Genomic DNA, 21062 nt, shown 5'->3' on the forward strand with positions numbered 1-21062 from the left:
TCCTCTGACTCGCATGCCACTCTTTTCAGTGCTTCCAACAGCTCTGTGTGATGTTCCCCTCCCTTCAGCTGACTCTCCACGACGTGTTGGAAGGCTGAATCCAGAGGCTCTTCACCTGACCTGGAGCTCAGAGATGCCTCTTCCCCAGAAGTCCTCCGAGTGCCGGGGAGCTTGGGTGAACCCGCCTCCTCCTGCTGTGGACACATATCCGTGTGATGATGTTCAGATGCAAGCCTGACCCACATCTAGGTCCCACTAAGGTTTATGTCTCTGCGCTGGTGGAGGGTGTGGGTAAGTGGTCAGACGGGTCTTCCAGGCTGCCTATTTCCAGCTCTTCAATAGAGGAGCTGTCCTTTTCGCTGGAGGTGAGGACCTAGATGGAGCTAAGGGATGGGCTGGCTGAGGGCGTTGGTGGCTTGGCAGAGTTCCCTGTAAACAAATATGGGGATGATTAGTGCGTGGCAGCAGAGTCAAAAGCAGGAGAGAGAGCACTCACAATTGCATTGAGAGTGGTGCAGGATCCTCACGTGGATGTTCGTCACCAACCTCACCATTACCACAAGCACGGTCCACGTCCTCACCAGTCACTGCAATGTCCTGCTCCTCAAAGTGAGTGAGGGGCCTAATGTGGGTCACTCCCACCCCTGATCTGGGACCTCTCCGCGCTGTTGTCAACCAGCTTCTCTTGCATGAAAACAGATGGAGCAAGTGTGAGCGGGACACATGGCACTGCATAGAATGTTTCTGTGGTGAGGGGAGCCAAGGACAAGATGAAGACATGAGCTCGAGAGGATATGAGCCTGATAGAGATGTGAGGGTGTGTGTCCCTTGAGGTGTGAGATCCCTGCAGATGTGTGAAGGGTTTGTAAGTGTGTGTGTTGACAGTGACGAGAAGAGCGACTTACCCTGGCAGAAAAGATTCATCCTCTTTTGGCACTGGGTGGCTGTCCTCTTTTGCAGGGCATTGGTGCTGATCACCGCTACTACTGCCTCCCTTGATGGATTGGTGACCTTGCTTGCTGACCTTTGCCCAAAGCAGGGTTAGGGGACTTTGCAGCAGCTCTCCACTGCATCCAAAAGGCATTCCAGGGATATGTCACTGATTCAGGGGGGCTGCAATCTTCTTGCCTTTCAGGCCCATTTCTTCTGTACAGCAGTCCTGGGCTGGAAGCACCCGGTTTGACGAAGCGGCGATGAGACGGCATGGCAGGCGCATCAGAGGCCGCCCACCAGCGAAACAGCGCATTTCGTGGGAATGCATGATTAATGAGGCGGGATTGGGATGATACAGTGTGAAAAGCTGCCATTGCAGCCAGCAGGTAAAACGTTCCTTTTCCCACCAGCAAATCTGGGACAAATCCACGCTAAATCTAGAATTGCACTCCCTCTCATTGGGCTTGTTATTTGCTGGCTGAAAAAGTTCTCGAATGCAGTTCAAGAATTTTGTGTCTTCTGTGCCTTTCACACTGTTCATATCCCAGTTGATATTAGGGTAGCCAAAGTCCCAACTACTGTTCTTGCACTCAGAAATTTGCCTACATATTTGCTCTTCCATCTCCCTCACTATTTGGGGGTCTACAGTACACTTCCAGCCTATTTTTTATTTCTGAGCTCAATCCATATGGTCTCATTTGAGCATTCATTTAGTACATCATCATCCTCACAGCTGTTATTGATTCCTTAACCAATAATGCTACACCTCCACCTTTTTTATCCCCCTTTCTATCCTGCCTGAAAACACTATATGATGGGTTGCTGAGCTGCCATTTTTGCATCCTTTTAGCCAAGTTTCGTTATAGCAATGATATCACGTTGCAATGTGCCGATCTATATTGTACTCCTTGCATTTGCATATATACCTTTTAACACTGCCAAATTCCTGTGCTGTACACTTTTTAACCTTTGCTTCTGTCTTTCAGAATCACTCGCTAATTTTCTGTCTCACATTCCCTGCTCTGAATTTGCCCCATCTGAATCTGCCTTCAGGTTCCCACCCCCTGCCAATCTGGTTTACATACACCCCAACAGCACTGGCAAACCTCCCCACGAGGATATCCATTCCAGTCCTGTCCAGGTGTAGACTGTCTGGCTTGTACAGGTCCCACCTTCCTCAGAACTGGTCCCAATGCCTCAAAAATCTGATGCTCTCCCTCCTATACCAGCTTTCCAGCCACGTGTTCAACCACACAATTCACCTATTTCTATGTTCACAAGTACTTCGGACTGGGAGAAATCCTGAGATTACTGCTTTAGCAATCCTGCTTTTCAATCCCCTTAAGGAAATAGATTTCTAGACTCTAAAGGCTTCAAGGGCTATGGAGAGAGGGCAGGGGTATGGCATTGAGATAGAGGATCAGCCATGATCATATTGAATGGCGGAGCAGGCTCAAAGGGCCAAATGACCTACTTCTGCTTCTATTTTCTATGTTTCTATGTTTTGTAGCTCCCTAAAATTTGCTCTCAGGACATCATCCCTTTTCATAGAAACATATAAACATAACCTTAAGTCATTGGTAACAATGTGTACCACAATCCTTCCCCAGTAGAATGTTAACTGCCAAGCACTGTTTGAAATTTAAACCAGTTTGACTCTGATAGGTAAAGGCATTCCCACTGTCAGTCACCATCACTGGTGCATTCTCCTTGGCAACACCTCTACCAATCAGAGTCCATTTGCCAACCAATCAGCACTCTCTTCACATACAGTATAAATTGTTGTTTTCCCCTTATATTGTGTTCTTGCGAAGTGTCCTGATGAGAGCAAGACGGAAAGTTTTCACATCTCTTTTTTCAGCAATACTCAAGTTCTGAACTACCAAATGACTATTCTCACTACTGTTTAGCTGTCTGTAAACAGCTCCCACTAATGTTTGCTGCCCCTTGCTATTTCTTAGCTCCAGACAACCTGATTCTACATCTTGATGCTTCGATCTAAGATCCTGTCTATTAAGAGCGCTACCCCACCTCCTTTTCCTTTTAGCCTATCCTTCCTAAACGACAAAGGATATTCAGTTCCCAATCTTCCCATGTGTCACCCTGTAGCCACATCTCTGTACTGGCAATTAAATCACACCCATTTCCCTCTATTTGTGCCTTCAAATCATTGTCAACCTTGTTGTGAATGCTGCGTGCCTTTAACATCATTCTGCATTCTGATCCTAATGGATGCTTGCCTTTGCTTCATCTGCATTCTAATTTCAGTTACTACTACTGCACAATCTTCAGCGAACATTCCCACTTCTGACCTCAGCTTGGACGAAAGGACTTTTAAGAAGCAACTGAAGATGGCTGGGCCTAGGACACTACCCTGAGGAACTCTTGCAGTGATATCCTAGGAATGAGATGACTGACCTCCAGTAACCACAGCCATCTTCCTTTGTGTTTGGTATGGCTTCAACCAATGGGGAATTTTCATAATGATTCCTACTGACTTCAATTTTGCTGGGGCTCCTTGGTGCCACACTCAGACAAATATTGCCTCAATGTCAAGGGCAATCACTCTCAAGTCACCTCTGGAATTTAGCCCTTATTTCCATGTTTGGACTGAGGATGTAATGAGGTTTGGATGTGTGTGGCCCTGGCAGAACCCAAGCTGATAAGCAGTGAGCTAGTTATTGTCAGTAACACATACCATTATCTTGCTAATGATTGGAGTAGACTGATGGCACAAAGATAGGCTAGATTGGCAATTTTTCACATTGTCAAGTTGATGCCATTTTAAGTTATCTTATCCAGTTAAAGAAAACCACTATGATAAAAGTGCCAATAGCAAGCTCTGATATCCCTAGAATCCACTCTACACATGCTAAAGATTCCCAGGTCAAGAAAAATCACATCAGTTCAGAGTTGCTCCCTGACACACTTTGAATGATGACTGCCACGCAGTAAAATCCAGGCCAGAGACTTTGATGCCACCTGATCAATACAAATTACAACTGAACAACTTGTATTTCAAAACTCAAATACTACAAGGGAGGAGGAGTCCAAATGTTCTTCCAAACATAAGTAGGAAAGCGAACACTTAAATAAGCTCCAAGAGATCCATGATCAAGTACAATTTTCAAGTAAGATAAAATTGCTTGGAAATCATGTGCCTTTGGATTGCAACTATGATCCTGGCACCAGTAAGTAAATTATTTCATTAATCATTGCAATCTTTAAAAGTAGGCTGTTTTCCTGTGTAGCGGGGATCCATCAAAGTTTCAGCTAAGTTACAGAGGCACAGCAGCTCTGAGGGAACAACTTACAACATCATTGTTTTACACTTAATGCATAATAATGGTAATGAGTAGCTATGACTGTTTAATTGCAGTTACCTGAACCCAGAGGTAATGCTGCTGGAATCATTTTAAAATCAGCAGGTAGTACAGACTCACAATCAGCCAAGGCTGCAGCTCCACCTTCTGAAATGAATAGCGAACAAACAGAAGAACTCAGCTAGCCATTGCATACCAAACAATGAAAGCAGACACATTAGCACACGTACTGTAACCATCAAATCTATCCCCATCCACTTCAACCAGAAAACCAAAACTAATCTTCTATTATCTATCTAAATGCAAGTTTTGTTTGTTCCTAATTACAAATATTAGAATATAGAAAATGTATAATACTGAAAGCACAATTCTGGGGTGCAGGTGAGAAAAAAGGATGGAGTACAGCTTTCCACTCCATTCACAAGAAAGAGGAAAAGAAAATCAGAGAATTGTGATGGGGAGGCATGTGCTTCTTCTGCTTGCCCACTTACATTCCACCAGTACTTTGGAGTTTGTCAGGGCATTCCAAGGTACTCATGGAATCCAGCAATATACATCCCAATAAACGTAGCTGTGAATATGCATTAGGTTCAACTCTGGTCAAATGAAGTGGAAAAAGTGAAAAGTCTGATTGCCACTGCAAAGTGGCTTTACCATTCTGCCAAAAACAATAGCCTGAATTTTCCAAGGAGCAGCAATCATAGTCGAACTGCTTCCTTGTAATACAAAAACAGAATTACCTGGAAAAACTCAGCAGGTCTGGCAGCATCGGCGGAGAAGAAAAGAGTTGACGTTTCGAGTCCTCATGACCCTTCGACAGAACTAGTAATGTTGGATCATTAGAGGTAAGACAAGCCACATCTCTTTTTTTTACAGCAAAGATGCCATATTCTGGTAAGTGTTCACTAACACACTAAAACGCTTTGGACGACTAAACATCTTTTCAATGTGTTAATGAATGAGAGTATGAGTGAACGGGTAAGTAAATCAGTCAATGGGTGGGTATGTAAGTGGAAAAGAAAAACAGAATTACCTGGAAAAACTCAGCATGTCTGGCAGCATCGGCGGAGAAGAAAAGAGTTGACGTTTCGAGTCCTCATGACCCTTCAGCAGAACTGATTTTTCTTTACAAGGAGAGGGGTGAAATATAAGCTGGTTTAAGGTGGGGTGGGGGGGGGGGGAGAAGAGAGAAGTGAAGGGGAGGTTGTTGTTGTAGGGACAAGCAAGCAGTGATAGGAGCAGATCATCAAAAGATGTCACAGACAAAAGAACAAAAGAACACAGAGGTGTTGAAGTTGGTGATATTATCTAAATGAATGTGCTAATTAAGAATGGATGGTAGGGCACTCAAGGTATAGCTCTAGTGGGGGTGGGGGAGCATAAAAGATTTAAAAATAATGGAAATAGGTGGGAAAAGAAAAATCTATATAAATTATTAGAAAAAAAAACAAAAGGAAGGGGGAAGAAACAGAAATGGGATGGGGATGGAGGAGGGAGTTCAGGACCTAAAGTTGTTGAATTCAATATTCAGTCCAGAAGGCTGTAAAGTGCCTAGTCGGAAGATGAGGTGTTGTTCCTCCAGTTTGCGTTGGGCTTCACTGGAACAATGCAGCAGGCCAAGGACAGACATGTGGGCAAGAGAGCAGGGTGGAGTGTTAAAATGACAAGCGACAGGGAGGTTTGGGTCATTCTTGCGGACAGACCGCAGGTGTTCTGCAAAGCGGTCGCCCAGTTTACATTTGGTCTCTCCAATGTAGAGGAGACCGCATTGGGAGCAACAAATACAGTAGACTAAGTTGGGGGAAATGCAAGTGAAATGCTGCTTCACTTGAAAGGAGTGTTTGGGCCCTTGGACGGTGAGGTGAGAGGAAGTGAAGGGGCAGGTGTTACATCTTTTGCGTGGGCATGGAGAGGTGCCATAGGTGGGGGTTGAGGAGTAGGGGGTGATGGAGGAGTGGACCAGGGTGTCCCGGAGGGAACGATCCCTACGGAATGCCGATAAGGGGGGTGAAGGGAAGATGTGTTTGGTGGTGGCATCATGCTGGAGTTGGCGGAAATGGCGGAGGATGATCCTTTGAATGTGGAGGCTGGTGGGGTGATAAGTGAGGACAAGGGGGACCCTATCATGTTTCTGGGAGGGAGGAGAAGGCATGAGGGGGGATGCGTGGGAGATGGGCCGGACACGATTGAGGGCCCTGTCAACGACCGTGGGTGGGAAACCTCGGTTAAGGAAGAATAGTCGGAGAGGGGAAGGTCAGGGGGTATAGTGAATACACGGCTGGAGCTGGGATTGGAAGGTGGGGTGGGGACGGAGGGACAGGCAGGGGTGGAGGGTCCTAGATGGGTGTTGGTGTCGATGAGTTGTTGGAGCAAAATGATTTATGGCTATGTAAGTGGGTAGTGTGGGTGAGGTAAATGGGGATGGTGGGTGAAGTAAGTGGGTAAGTGGCTAGGGTAGCAGGTGAGTAGGATGGTAAATGTATAGAGTGGCAGGAGTGGCAGCTAGGTAGGGTAGTAGATGGGTAGGGTGAGGACCACCCCAGAAAGAAAATCCTGTCCACTGTGTCCAATTCTCTGCAGCATACTTGAGGACTTGAGGACTGAGGTGAAGGCTTTGGATAGGATACAGAAGATGTTTACTGCAATAAAAATTTGTAGGGATGAGGATTACATGTATAGGCTACAGGAGCTGAGGTTGTTCTCCTTAGAGCAGAGAAGGCTAAAAGATTTGACAGAGGTATTTAAAATCATGAAGGGATTAGATAGAATAAATAAAGCGGGACTGTTTTCAATGTTTAAAAGGGATTTGCAAAAGAACCCTGAGGCAACAGAGGAAAAACCATTTTACACAACTAGTGGTCAGAATTTGGAATCTATTGCCTGATAGGCAAGTGGATATTAATTTCATGGCAGTCTTTAAAAAGTAATTGGCAAATGCCAGAAGGAAAAAAAATGCAGGGGCGTGGGAAAGAGTGACGGAGTGGAACTAACTTTGAAAGAACTGGTGCAGACTCAAAGGGCAGAATGGCCTACTTCCATGTTGTGCTAATCCATGTTGCTGTGAATGACCATCCAGTTTCTCATCATAATGTAATTAAATTAACGTATATTCCTATTTTCATAATATTACTTTTACCTTTCCTACAATCTATTGGCATATGTGGAGCCGGAGCTGCACATGCTTCATCAGAATCATGTTGCACTATGTTGAGATTAGGCAGGGCACAGGTTTCAGGTGGTGCAGTTACTGGAGGTACGACAGCTGGACAAGCAGGTGGAATTAAAGCTGGTGCTGGTCGTTCCATCACATCTGGATCTTCCATAAAACTTGAAACCCAAAAGTCTAATTTTAAACAAGAAACATAGGTTATGCATGCAACACTTAGAAAAACTTTGACACTTATTTATATCAGCTGGCAGACGATCAACATACCTATTCATGCAAGTTGACAGTCCAACTCTTATAATTTTGAAAATCAGCATTTATTATTTTTGCTATTCTAATAGCAATTAACAATTTCCACTGTGAAAAAATAACCCAATGAGACTTAAATGTTGAGTCTGATTTTCAGAACTTTTGACCCAAGAAATGCCAGTTCTCTAGGAGTACAAATCATAAGGAGCAGAGACATTTAAAGATAAAAGCTAAAAACTGCGGATGCTGGAAATCCAAAACAAAAATAAAAATACCTGGAAAAACTCAGCAGGTCTGGCAGCACCTGCGTAGAGGAGCACAGTTAATGTTTCGAGTCCGTATGACTCTTCAACAGAACTAAGTAAAAATAGAAGAGAGGTGAAATATAAGCTGGTTTGGGGGGGGGGGAGACAGGTAGAGCTGGATAGAGGGCCAGTGATAGTTGGAGATAACCAAAAGATGTCATATTTAAAGCATTTGTTTACTCTTATCATTCCCTGCTGCCTGGTGCCCAATCCCTTCTTTTTTCACACTTCTACCTCATAGAAACAGACATTAAATCTCTAGCAATGACTTATAGCGTCGTGTAAATTCATTAGGTTGGAATTTAAGGCTGTAAATCGGGAGCGCTGCCCCCACCTCTCCAGCTTTATTTGATACCAGTCTCTGATTATACAAAGGTGCATGGATGCCAAAATTAAAGTGCTGCCTGCTACTTTTAAAACAATAATTAAAGAGCAATTGACCTTATTAAACATCCGATCAACTGTAATTTTATGTTGCCAATCCATTATTCATTAGGCACACAGGAAGGGGAGGCAGTGGCATAGTGGTATTGTCACAGGGACTAGTAATCCAGAGACCCAGGGTAATGCTCTGGGGACCTGCTCTCTGCTCGGCTCTCGAACATGTTGCTCTAAGAAACTGTCCCAAAAACACTCTTATGTACTCCTCTTACAAGCTACCTTTTTCAATCTGATTCATCCATTCTACGTTCAGATTAAAGTCATCCATGATAATCACCCTACCTTTGTCACAAGCTACCATTATTTGTTCCTGTATATCCCATCCTAAAATGTAACTCTTTCGAGTACAAACCCGTTTCCATCTGTTTCAGATGAAGTTACATAGTTTCTGCCATTGTGAGATTTGAACTCTTGATCTTGGGGTTACAAACCCAGTACCATAACCACTTAGCTATAGTTGCTGTTACCAGCTGTGCTAGGCTATGACCATCTCCAACAAGAGAGAATCTAACCATCGCCCCTTGATGTTCAATGGCATTACCATCACTGAATCCCCAACTACCAACATCCTGGGGGGTTACCATTGTCAAAAACTGAACTGGACTCCAACAAGAGCAGGTCAGAGGCTAGGAATCCTGTGATGAGTAGCTCATCTCCTGACTCCCCAAAGCCTGTCCACTATCTACAAGGCACAAGTCAGGAGTGTGATGGAATACTCCCCACTTGCCTGGATGTGTGCAGCTCCCATAACACTCAAAAAGCTTGACACCATCCAGGACAAAGCAGCCTGCTTGAAGGACAAGGGCAGCAAATACATGGGAACATCGCAGGCTTGGCCCGCATTTATTGTCTATCCTTAATTGACCTTGAGAAGGTGGTGGTCAACTGCCTTCTTGAAGCGCTGCAGTCCATGTGGTGTATGTAGACCCATAATGCTGTTAGGAATGGAGTTCCAGCATTCTGATCCAGCAACAGTGAAGGAACAGTGATACAGTTCCCAGTCAGGATGGGTGTGTGTCTTGGAGGGGAGCTTGCAGACGGTGGTTATTATGAATGTTACGTACATTCAGGTACAGAGAATTTAGTTCTTTCTTTTTACTATTTTTGCAACCTCTGGCCTTAATTGTTGCCATATTCTTAAGCTTAAGTGCTCTGTCCCTTCCTGCCACATTCTGATTATCAGCTCTCTTGCCTTGTCCTCTCCCTTTAATTTATCACGTCCTTCTTCACGTGGTCCCTTGCCCCCACTATTTATTTTAAAGCCCTCTCTACACCATAGTTATACAACGCACCAGAACACTGGTCCCTCACAGTTCAGATGAAGGTCATCCCAATAGTACAGCTCTGTCTTTTCCCAGTACTGGTACCAGTGCCCATGAATCAAAATCTGTTTCTCCCACGCCAATCTTTGGTTTTGAGCCACATATTCAGCTCTACAATCTTATTCACCCTACACCAATTTGCTCATGGCTCAGGTAATAAGCCAGAGATTATTACCTTTCAGGTCCTGCTTTTTAATTTAGCCCTGAGCTGCTCATAATCTTTAATCAGAACTTCTCTCCTAGTCCTATCTATGTGGACCATGGCAACTGGATCCTCCTCCTCTCACTGCAAGTTCCTCTTCAACCTAGAATAGTCCCAAACCCTGACACCAGACAGGCAACACAGCCTTCTGGACTCTTTCTGTCTGCTGCAGAGAACTGTGTCTATCCCCCTGACTATTCTGTCCCCTACTATCACTACATTCTGATTTACTCCCCCAAGCTTGAATGGCTTCCTGTACCAGGTTGCCATGGTCTATTTGCTCATCTGCCCTGCAGTCCCCACTCTCATCCATACAAGCTGTAAAAACTTGCACTTGTTGGACAATTACAAGGCTGAAGCTCCTCTACTTCTATCTTTTCAATCCCCATATCTGCCTCACTTGTAGTCACACCCTTCTGCTTCTGACCATGGGGCAAGTCAGATGACCCTAGCCTTAGGGACGTGACTGCCTTCTGGAACAAAGTGTCCAAGTAACGTTCTCCCTGCTGATACATCACAGTGTCCACAGCTGAGCCTCCAGCTCATTAAATCTGAGTTGAAGTTCCTTGGGCTGCAGACACTTACTGCAGATGTGTTTGCTTTGGATCACACTGGCATCCACCATTCTGAAATACTGCAGCTGCAACACATCACCTGCCCTGCCATCTTTATTGTATTTTAATTAACTTATTAATTATTTTACTAATTAAATTTTAATTAAGTCTCTAGTCCTCCTTGTGCTTCTTTTCTTATTATTTCAATTAATGTACTAATTACCCCATCAAAATTCCCTAATTTAGATAAGATAAATAGAAAATACTCACCAGCCAATCATCTACCTGCTTTCTTGTGATGTCATTCCCAATTTTCCTTTCTAAACATAGCCCTCACTGGCTGCTAGTTACAGACGGTGGCAGCTGGACCCACTCTCCGCTCCGAAGTCTCACTGCTTCTTGCTCTGCTCTCCGCTCTGAAGGTTCAATGCTTTATGCCTCATTCTGCTTTGAAGTGTTGCTGCCTCATGCCCCACTCTGCGCTGAAGTCTTGCTGCTTTATGCCCCACTCTCTGCTCCGAAGCCTCACTGCATTATGCCCCACTCTCTGCTCCGAAGTCTCGCTGCTTCATGCTCTGCTCTCCGCTCTGAAGGTTCAATGCTTTATGCCCCACTTCTGCTCCAAAGTCTTGCTGCTTTATGCCCCCCTCTGCTCTGAAGTCTTGCTGCTTTATGCCCCACTCTGCTCTGAAGGATCGCTGCTTTATGGCCCGCTCTCTACTCCTAAGTCTCAGGAGACAGAGGAAGGCAGCTATCCAGGGATAGGTGTGCCCAACAGTCCATCAGGTGAGAGACCTGCTGCTCCACAAAGGCCTGGAGAAGAGAAACAACAACTACACCAGGCAGGCCAAGGTAGGAGAAGGCAATATCCTGTGCAGTGTACGGGCAAAAGATGACCTACATTCAGCTGTCAGAGTGCCAGTGCCTTCGCAGACTGCATCTCTCCAGAGAGACAGTGACAACCCTCAATGAAATGCTGGCTAGGGAGATCAGTTCAAATTGCATTGTTGGATAGAACAGCATGTACACACAATATGATTTAATACAGAATCTAAGGCAAATGTCTCCAAACGAAAAAAAAAACTATACAATCACCCCTGAGAACATATTTGTGATTAATTCTTTTATGGGTACTATAGCATGGTGCTCCTCCCTCGTCACCAGCAACCCTGGGGACAGGCTACTGACCCTCATGCCCCTTTGCCTGGGATAATTTTGATAGTTGACCTCTGGTCACCTGAGCCCATGAGGACCCCAACATGATGGGGTCTCCTGCACAGTGGCAGGAGTCTTATCTGTCGCCACAGCACTCTGAGGTATTGGTATCAATGGCATATGGGCTGAGGAGAGGCTGTCTCGATGTGAATGCACAGAACATTCACAATAAGGTAGACAAATTAACAGTGCAAATAGATGTGAATGGGTACAATATGATTGTGGCTACGGAGACAGGGCTGCAGGGTGACCAAGACTGGGAACTGAATATCCAAGAGTATTTGATATTTAGGAAGGGCAGGCAAAAAGGAAAAGGAGGTGGCATGGGCATTGTTAGTGAAAGATGAAATCAGTGCAAGAGTGAGAAAGGATATTAACACAGAAAATCTAGATTAGTCTGGGTGGAGCTAAGAAGCAACAAGAGATGGAAAACATTAATGGAAGTTGTCTATAGACCTCGAAACAGTGGTGGTAAGGTAGAGGATGGTATCAAGCAGGAAATTAGAGATGCATGTAACAAGGGTGCTACAGTAATCACCCTTACTGTAAATTCAGAAGGTGCAGTCTAATATCAAGCTCAGCCACCAACTATTTTGGAACACACGTCATAGAATGATAGAATGGTTATTAGTCTCACTTGGGTTTATTTGACTGCCACAAATGAATTGTGGCTGACTTTAACCTGCATATTGAATGGGCAAATCAAATTAGCAATAATACTGTGATGGATGAACCCCTGGAATACCTATGAGATGGTTTTTAGACCAGTACGTTGAAGAATCAACTAGGGAACAGTCCATCCTAGATCTGGTATTGTGCAATGAGATAGGGTTAATTAATCTTGTTGTGCAGGGTCCTTGAGGGAAGAGTAACCACAGCATGATAGAATTCTTCATTAGGATGGAAAGTGAAGTAGTCCGATCTGAAACGAGGGTCATAAATCTAAACAAAGGAAACTATGAAAGTATAAGGCATGAGTTGGCTACGATTGATTGAGGAACTTCATTAAAAGTCATGATGGTAGATAGGCAATGGCTAATAGTTAAGGAACAAATGCATGCATTGCATCAGTTATACATTCCTTTCTGGCGCAAAAACACAACAGGTAAAGCGACCCAACCATGGCTAAGAAAAGAAATGAAGGATATTAGATCCAAAGAGGCATCATATAAAGTTGCTAGGAAAAGTAGCAAGCCTGAGGATAGGAGCAATTTTGAATTCAGCAAAGGAGGACCAAAAGATTGATTAAGAGGAGAAAAATAGAGTATGGGAGCAAAATTTGCAAGGAACATAAAAGGGAACTGTAAAAGCTTCTGTGAGTATGTAAAAAGAAAATGATTAATGAAGGTCTGAAATTGGAGAACAGTCTGAAACGGGAGAATTTATAATGGAGAACAAGGAAATGGCAGAGCAATTAAACAATGACTTTAGTTCTGTCTTCATGGAAGAAGACACAAATAATTTCCTAGAAATGCTAAGGAACCAAGCATCCAGTGAGGAGGGGGAATTGAAGAAAATTAGCATTAGCAAAAAAAGTGATGGAGAAATTAATGGGACTGAAAGCAGATAAATCCTCCGGGGCCTGATAATCTACATCCCAAGATACTAAAGGAGGCGGCCATGGAAATAGTACATACGTTGGTTGTCATCTTCCAAAATTCTGTAGATTCTGGAACAGTTCCGGCAGATTGGAGGGTGGCAAATGTAACCCCACTATTTAAAAAAGGAGGGAGGGAGAAAACAGGGAATTACAGACTGGTTAGCCTAACATCAATAGTAGAGAAAATGCTAGAGTCTATTATAAAGAATGTGATAACACAAAACTTAGAAAATATCAACAGGATTAGACAAATTCAATATGGATTAATGGAAGGGAAATCATGTTTGACAAACCTACTGGAGCTTTTTGAAGACGTAACTAGAATAGATAAGGGACAATCCATGGTTGTGTATTTGGATTTTCAAAAAGCTTTTGATAGAATCCCACATAAGGGGCATGATCTTCTGGTCAGCGAGCGGGAGCGGGAGCGGGGCCCGCTTGCCAGCGCATAAAATGACGGGGGATGATGTTGGATGGAACTCCCATCATTTCCATTTTCAGGTCGGCAGGGGCACAGCAGAGTCAGCTGCAGGCCCACCAACCTGTCAACGGCCTATTGAAACCATTGAAAAACTAATTAAAGTCATTAATGGACCTGCCCATCCAACCTTAAGGTCGGCAGGCAGGCTGGGAGCCCTGGCGGGCTTCGGAAACAGCATGAAAACTCATCCATGGGCAGGATGAGGTTTCATGAGGATATTTAAATTTTTAGTAAAGGTTTCAATAAAAGTTATGGACATGTCCCAACTCATGTGACAGTGTCACATGAGGGGACACGTCAGGGAAATATTTCTATCATTTGTATTACAAATTTTAATTTGGAGCCGATCTCCCTAAGGCAGCACTCAGTCTCAGGGAGATCTGTGCGCTCTTGTGCACTCCTGGCTGAGGTAATCCCCCCACCTGCACAGGGAGTGCATAGAGCTTCCTGGCAGACGTCACACTGGGCAGACCTTAATTGGCCCACCTACGTAAAATGGCGACGCACCCCCGATCAGGGACACCAATTGGAGGCGTGCCTGCTCACTCCCGCTCCCGCACTTCACCCCCGACAGTTAGTGTGCAAAATTAAACCCATTGGATTGGGGGTAATATATTGGCATGGATTGAGAACTGATTGAGGGACAGGAGACAGAGAGTAGGGAAAAATGGGTCTTTTTCGGAGTGGAGGCTATGACTAATAGGGTACTGCAGGGATCAGTGCTTGGACCCCAGCTATTCACAACTTACATCAATGATTTGGTTGAGGGAACCAAATGTAATATTTCCAAGTTTGCTGACAACATAAAATTTGGGGGGGAATGTGATGGTAAGGAGGATGTTAAGAGGCTTCAAAATGATTTAAGCAAGTTGAATGAGTCGGCAAATACATGCCAGATGCAGTATAATATGGTAAGTATGAAGTTATCCTCTTCGGGAAGAAAAACAGAATGGCATAATTACATAAATTGTGATAGATTGGGAAATGTTGATGTACAAAGGGACCTGGGTGTCTTTGTCCACCAGTCACTGAAAACAAGCATGCAGGTACAGCAAGCAGTTAGGAAGGCAACTGGTATGTTGGCCTTCATTGCAAGAGGATTTGAATATAGGAGCTAGGATGTCTTACTGCAGCTGTACAGGGCCTTGGTGAGACCACACCTGGAGTATTGTGTGCAAATTTGGTCTCCTTACCTCAGAAAGGAATGCTTGCCATAGAGAGAGTGCAGCGAAAGTTCCCCAGACTGATTCCTGGGATGGCAGGGTTGTTGTATGAAGAGAGATTGGTCGAATAGGACTGTATTCACTGGAGTTTAGAAGAATGAGAGGGGATATCATTGAAACATATAAAATTCTGACAGGGCAGAATTGACTGGATGCAAGGATGATATTTCCTCTGGCTGGGCTTCTAAAACAAGGGGTCACGATCTCAGGATATGGGGTATGCCTTTTAGGATTGAGATGAGGAGAAACTTCTTCAGAGGGTGGTGAACCTGTGGAATTCTCTTCCACAGAAGGATGTGGAGGTCAAGTCACTGAATATATTTTAGAAGGAAATAGATAGATTTCTAGTCAAGGGGTATGGAGAGAGAGCAGGAGTATGGCATTGAGATAGAGGATCAGCCATGATCATACTGAACGGAGGAGCAGACCCGAAGGCTGAATGACCCACTCCTCCTCCTACTTTCTATGTTTATGTTTCTATGAAAAGAATACGGGTGAAATTTTCCCTGCCCGGTGGCATCAGGCATTACGGTGGGCATGAGTGCACAATATAGCAGGAAGGCCAAAAATAGGTTTCAAGACGTCGTGAAACCAATTTGCAATCGCCCACTCCACCCGTCAATGGCAGCCCACGTTTCCGCCACTGAATTTCGGGAACTTCAATGTAATACATCAGTGTATCATTGCAAGCCCAGCTCACCGTAACCAGCCCCCCATGCTGGATCAGCTGGGCAATCACGCCAAGGTGTTTCACAACTGAACATAAACGACGTGCACCTGGCAAGCTGCACTTCGCTCGGGATTTTGAGGCTTGTTTGCCAACCTTGCTTCAGGCAGCATTCGCGGTCATCAGTGCCAGGCTTCACAGGCAGCACCACCTCACTTTTAAAGGGGTTCATGGGCAGGTCTCTACTTACGAGCCATGAGGCATGGGTGGCTTTTCAATGGCTGCAGGGCTAAGACTTGTTTGGCGAAGCGAGAGAAGTGGCCTCAGGCAAGGGAAGAGGCTACAGGGCTCGGGCATTATTGGGGAAGTTGGGTATCCCAGGTGTGTGGGGACATGTTGATCTGTGCAAGTGGTCTCAAGAGGGGGAGGGCTAAGGAGGCAATCTCCAGAGGAGATGAGATGTGAGGGTGTCTGTGAGAGAGTGAGCTGGCAGTGAGTGAGATGCCAGTGAACGTGTTCTTGAGTGTGTGAGTTTAGAGTGATGAGATGGCTGCCTAACCCTGGCAGCACAGAAGAGATCATTCATCCTCTTTCTGCACTGGATGACGAACCTGTTCTGTGCAGCATTGGCACTGACCACCATTGCCATCACCTCCCAAGTAGGAGTGATGAAACTGATGGGCCTCCTGTGGCCAGAGGGGGGAAAGAGGCTTCATAGCAGGCTCCAACAGTATCCAGAAGGCATCCCAGGGATGCATCACTGAATTTGGAGACTGTAGTCTTCTTGCCTTTCAGGGCCATGTCTACTATGCAGCAATCTTGGGCTGGAAGCACTGAGAGGTGTGCGCAAGGATGCACTTTAAATATGGCGCCCAGCATGAGGAAACGATGAGGTGATGGCATGGGGGGCAAATCGGAGGCCACCCGCCAGTGAACCCCAGCCCGTTACCCGGGAACACATGATTAATCAGCCAGGATTGGGGGAAATACGGCGCGAAAACCCGTCATTGCGGCCAGCAGGTAAAACCTTTTTCCGCTACCACACTTAGGGCAGAATCGTCCCAGATTGTACTTTGTAAAGTAAGCGTTGGTCTCTAGAGAGTGAGAATGGGGGATTATAATGGAAAATAAGAAAATGGCAGATGCATTGAACAGATATTTTATGTCTGTCTTCACTGCAAGGACTACAAATAGCAAGCCAGGAATAAATGTGAATCAGGGAGTAAAAGGGAGGGGGGAACTTAAAACAATTACAATCACCAGGGAAAAGATACTGAAAAAATTAAGAGAATTTAAGCTGACAAGTCCCTAGGTCCTGACGAAGTTCATTCAAGGGTCTTAAAAGTGGCTGCTAAAATACCAAAACAAATTACCTGGAAAAGCTCAGCAGGTCTGGCAGCATCAACGGAGAAGAAAAGAGTTGACGTTTCGAGTCCTCATGACCCTTCAACAGAACTGAGTGAATATTAGGAGAGGGGTGAAATATAAGCTGGATATAATAGTTAAAATAGCAGATGGATTGGTTTCAATTTTCCAAAATTCCCCAGATTCTGGAAAGTTTCTTCTCTTTATTCAAGAATGGAGGGAGACAGAAAGCAGGCTAATTAGTCAGTCATGGAAAATGCTAGGATCCCGTGGATTAAGGAGGTTTTTTAATTCATTCATGGGATGTGGGCATCACTGGCTAGGCCAGCATTTATTGCCCATCCTTTGTTCAGAGGGCATTTACATGTCAACCACATTGGAATCACATGTAGGTCAGACCAGGTAAGAACAGCAGATTTCCTTCCTAAAAGAATCAGATATGTTTTTACAACAATTGGCAATGATTTTGTGGTCATCATCAGACTTATAATTCCAATTTTTAAAAATTGAATTCAATTCAGATTTCACCATCTACTGTGATAAGATTCAAACCCAGGTCCCCAGAGCATTACCCTAGGTCTTTGGAATAGTAGCCCAGTGATAATACCACGATGCCACCACCACATGGAAAGGAAAATTATGTTTGACTAATTTATTGCAGTTCTTTGAGAAAGTTACAAGCAACATGGATAAAGGGGAACCCGTGGATGTGCTGTACTTAGATTTCCAGAAGGCATTTGACAAGGTGCACATCAAAGTTTACAATGCAAAACAAAAGCTCATGGTGTAGATTTATATTTTAAATGTAAATTTGCATGGTTACAGGATTGGTTAGCTAACAGGAAACAGTGAAGACATAAATGGGTCATTTTCAGGTTGGTAAGATGTGATGGGTGGAGTGTCACAGGGATCAGTGCTGGAGCCTCAACTATTTACAATTTACATCTATGACTTGGATGAAAGGACCAATGCTTGGTTGCTAAATTTGCTGACACAAAGGAAGGTAGGAATGTAAGTTATGAAGAGGAGTCTGAATAGGGATATAGATAGGTTAAGTGAGTATACAAAAAATTTGGCAGATGGCATATAATGTGACTTGTTCACTTTGGTAACAAAAATAGAAAAGCAGTATATTATCTAAATGGAGAGAGATTGCAGGACTCTAAGGCAGAGAGGGATCTGGATCTCCTGATATATGAATCACAAAATGGTTAGTATGCAGGTACAGCAAATGATTAGGAAGGTAAATGGAATGTTATTGTTTATTGCAAAGGGAATGGAATATTAAAATAGGGAAGTTTTGCTACAATGTACAGGGCATTTATGAGGCCACAAAACTGTACAGTTTTGATCTCCTTATTTAAGAAAGGATATAAATGCATTAGTAGAGGTTTAGCAAGGTTCACTTGACTGACACCTAGGATGGGGGAGGTTATCTTATGAAAAAAGGTTGGACAGGCTGGGCTTGTATCCGCACGAGTTGAAACACATAAGATCCTGAGGGTGGATGTTAAAGAAACTAGAATTAGAGGACACAAAATAAGGGATCTCCCATTTAGATGGAGATGAGAAAAACAATTTTCTATCAGAGGGTGGTGAGCATTTGGTACTCTCTTCCCCAGACAGCATGGAGGCTATGTCATTGAATTATTTTAAGGCAGAGACAGATAGATTCTTGACTAACAAGGGAGTCAAAGGGGTAGGCAGGAATGTGGAGTTGAGGCCACGATAAGATCAGCCGTGATCTTATTGAATAGCTGAGCAGGCTCGAGGGGCCGAATGGCCTTCTCCTGCTCCTAATCCATATGTTCATATGTATGTACTCAACGTTGGAGACTGCTGGGAGTTACAGTATCCTGAAGAAATGCAGGCTAGGCCATGGCACCAACGACCAAGAACTGTAGATGGGGAACAGTAAAGTGTAGAAATGCACTTGCTATAGGAGATTCCAGGGTCAGGGGAACAGACAGCCATATCTGTAGCCGTCATCATGAATCCCAGGTGCTGTATTCCCTCCCTGGTGCAAGGGTAAAGGACATTACGGAGAAGATGTTGAATATTCTGCTGTGTGGAGTGAGCAAGAATGTGTGATAGAAAAGTGGAATAGGGTGCATAAAGTGAGAGTACTGGACAGTACTAGAAAAGGGAGCAGTTCCATATTGGATAGGAGCGAGCTAAGAAGAGTTACGAGGAATGCAAAGACAGGATTACAATGCATTTATGTAAGTGCACAAAGTGTGGTGAACAAGTTTGCTGAACTACAAGCACAAATGTGTGGGAATATAATCCAGTGGCCATAACAAAAACATGGCTTAAAAATTATGAGGAACTTCAATTACCCAAATATCAACTGGGATAATGTTAGTGTAAGATGGGGGAGGAACTTCTGAACTGTGTTCAGGAGAACTGCCTTGATCAGTATGTTGTCATCCCAACTAGAAAGGAGGCATTGCAAGATATGGTGCCAGGAAATGAGGTGGACCATTTGGACCAAGTGTCTGTGGAAGAACACTTGGGTAGTAGTGATCATCATATCATAAGGTGTAGATTAGTAAATGCAGAAGAGCAAGAAACAACTGAAAGTAAAACATTTAAATTGGACAAGGGCTAATTTCAATGCAATTGGAGGGTATATAAGCCAGGGCAAAATGGAACCAAAGATTGACAGGAAAAACTGCAATGGAACAAAGGGTGATCTTTAGGGGAGAGGTGCATTAGGTACAGGTCAGGTACATTCCAACAAAGACAAATGGTAGGGAAACCTAAAACATGACTCCTTGGATGACAAAGGAGATAGCGATTACGCTGAAGCAAAAAAAGAGGGAGTAATAAAAACAGAAAGTGCTGGAAATACTCAACAGGTCTGGCAGCATTAACGGAGTTAACATTTCAAGTCGAATATGATTTCTTCAGAACTAAACTAACTCGGTACTGGGTCCCCTATTATTCATCATTTATATAAACGACATAGACGACTATGTGGGGGCTAGGATTAGTAAGTTTGCGGATGACACAAAGATTGGTCGGGTGGTTAACAGTGAGGTTGAGTGTCTTGGGCTACAGGAAGATATAGACGGGATGGTCAAATGGGCATATAAGTGGCAGATGGAATTTAACCCTGAAAAGTGTGAGGTGATACACTTTGGAAGGAGTAATTTGACAAGGAAGTGTTCAATGAATGGCATGATACTCAGAAGTTCTGAGGAACAATGGGACCTTGGCGTGTGTGTCCATAAATCTCTGAAGGCGGAAGGGCATGTTAGTGGGGTGGTGAAAAAGGCATATGGGATACTTGCCTTTATCAGTCGAAGCATAGGTTACAAAAGTAAGGAGGTCATGTTGGAGTTGTATAGAACCTTGGTGAGGCCACAGCTGGAGTACTGTGTGCAGTTCTGGTCGCCACATTATAGAAAGGATGTGATTGGACTGGAGGGAGTGCAGAGGAGATTCACCAGGATGTTACCTGGGATTAAACATTTAAGTTATGAAGAGAAGTTGGATAGACTTGGGTTGTTTTTGTTGAAGCAGAGAAGACTGAGGGACGACCTGATCAAGGTGTACAAGATTATGAGGGGCATGGACAGGGTGGATGGGAAGCAGCTGTTCCCCTCAGTTGAAGGGTCAGTCACAAGGGGACATAAGTTCAAGGTGAGTGGCAGGAGGTTTAGGGGGGAGGTGAGGAAAAATGTTTTTACCCAGAGGGTGGTGACGGTCTGGAATGTGCTGCCTGGGAGGGTGGTGGAGGCGGGTTGCCTCACATCCTCTAAAAAGTATCTGGATGAGCACTTGGCACATCATAACATTCAAGGCTATGGGCCAATTGCTGGTAAATGGGATTAGGTAGCTAGGTCAGGTGTTTCTCACGTGTCAGTGAATAGTCAATGGGCCAAAGGGCCTCTTCTGCACTATGTGATTCTGTGATTCTGTAAATCATTGTTTACTAAGCAGGATCTGACAAATTATTGGTAAAAGCAAAGAAAGTAGAGGCAATGGATAGGATAAAAATTGAGAGACGG

The sequence above is a fragment of the Carcharodon carcharias genome, chromosome 3, assembly GCF_017639515.1.
Source record: "Carcharodon carcharias isolate sCarCar2 chromosome 3, sCarCar2.pri, whole genome shotgun sequence".
NCBI lineage: Eukaryota > Metazoa > Chordata > Chondrichthyes > Lamniformes > Lamnidae > Carcharodon > Carcharodon carcharias.